Here is a 1712-nt window from a genome sequence, read left to right as displayed (position 1 = left end):
GTCGTGGGTGCGGACGGTTAAGTCGGCGCGGGCACAGTCGAATAAATCGACTGTAGGCACAGTCCCGATGAGTTGATGTAGACCGGACCGCTGAGGCGGCGATTTGCGCACATCCGTTAAGCAATTTTGACATAATGCGGATGTAGACGCGGCCTCCAACGACAGTGCGCGAGGGCCGGATCAGACTTTAGTCATGAGGTAATTGACTTGTTACGGCCGCGGCGGTTTAGAACCAGCGGGGCGCCCGGCTGTTTGAATCCGGCGACTCGGCGGATGTGGCCGCTTGCAGCAGCGGTTCACAGGCGGAAGCAGGCGGCTCAGAGGCGCAGCGGCGTGGGCGGAGCCCAGCGGTGGAGGCGAAACAGCGAGGTCGTAGAATCTTCATCGATCCCCATGTCTCCGTGTACATCCGGGTCGTTGTCAGTTTGCCATCCCCGATCCGTATCCTCCAGGTCGTGGGCTCGTGCCTCCTTTTTTTTTCAGGCAACAACCAGTAGCACTTTCAGGCGAGCACGCAAGGGGGACACGGACACGCGGCGACCTGGTAAAGGCGGGAGCAGAGGAGAGGTGCCAGGCCAGAGCGGAGGCAACAGCTCGGCTCAACCATGGCGTGAGGCCTCAGCAGAGAAGCGGAGGCGCGAGGCGAGCCGCAACCACAGGGGCGCCGGGCGGTGCTGCGCGGAAGCCGGTCTGAGGTGAAGGGTAGCAAGGCGGCCAGCGGCTCTCCCCGACTACAGTTGAGGCGAGCGTCCGCGGCGGCTGAGGCGCGGCAGAGGCAAGGCCAGCTCCGGGAATACGCATATGCAACATATGCAGTCAACGGTGGACCAATCTCCTTCCTCCTGGCATAGTCCTTCCTTTCCCTGGTTCTCACTTTCCTTTCTTGTTTTATTCAGATCTCATCCAGTCTAGCACGTCCTTTGTGAGGACACGGAGCATCTTGCTTGATACGAAGTAGTAATTACCTAAAAACATGCATATCACAGACCGTCTGATCTCCATTATATTCGAGGCGTTGACGGCAGCTCACGTAAAAATGCAGAGCAACCACGGCGGCTTAAAGAACCGGTTTATAGGCGCTGCGGTGAAGGCGGAGCTCCGGCAGCGCAGCAGTTTGGAGCAAAGCACGGACGGGCCACGCAGAGGCGGACGGGCGAGGCGGTCTGTTACAGCGGAGGCAGCAACTGCCACGGAAGCCCTCCCGGTGACTCGGAGCAGGGCCGAGGCTGCGACGGCGGTCGACCCCGACGACGGAGGCCGGCTTGAAAGTGAGGCGGCCAAGCAGCTTTAGGAGATGACTTGTCTTCTTTTTCTTCCTTGTGAAAAAAAGGCGGAGGCGGTAGTGCCTATGCCTGATGTGTCTCGGGAGTCGGGACTGTAGCTTCAAAGATGTGACAACCCTGTTATTTGTTTAGACCAACTGGATTTGACCAGACGTGTGCGGAGGTGACTTGCAATTTGTATAGCAATGGTGCAGCGGAAGTTTGTGTCCACCTCGGCAGACTGCCTGCACAGGAATCAATCGGTGCGTACTGTTGAATCGGCCGCAAAGACTTGTCGGTCTCGGCGACTTAAAAAATAACCAAATACTATATCATAGGACAAGCGGCGGCGGTGGATCAACCGCAACCCTAATTTTTTTCCTCTGACTTCAACCTCACCAATTGTAAAAAATCCTTATCCGGAAAATTGCAAACTCCTTGATCCTTAAG

General features: G+C 57.1%; 1 long non-coding RNA gene across 3 annotated transcripts; it reads left to right on the top strand.

The window, feature by feature from the left end:
• The first annotated feature begins 223 nt into the window (after nt 1-223).
• LOC119296989 lies at nt 224-1420 on the top strand. Of its 3 annotated transcripts, XR_005145481.1 has the most exons (3): nt 224-822; nt 897-954; nt 1043-1420. It is a non-coding gene; the product is annotated as an uncharacterized LOC119296989 (long non-coding RNA). The 3 variants fall into 3 exon arrangements; XR_005145480.1 differs by having other exon boundaries at nt 224-954; XR_005145479.1 differs by having other exon boundaries at nt 224-957.
• Nucleotides 1421-1712: the final 292 nt, after the last annotated feature.

The sequence above is a fragment of the Triticum dicoccoides genome, chromosome 5A (genome assembly GCF_002162155.2).
Source record: "Triticum dicoccoides isolate Atlit2015 ecotype Zavitan chromosome 5A, WEW_v2.0, whole genome shotgun sequence".
NCBI lineage: Eukaryota > Viridiplantae > Streptophyta > Magnoliopsida > Poales > Poaceae > Triticum > Triticum dicoccoides.
The sequence above is the reverse complement of the archived record's forward strand: the minus strand, read 5'-3'. Positions and strand labels throughout refer to the sequence as shown.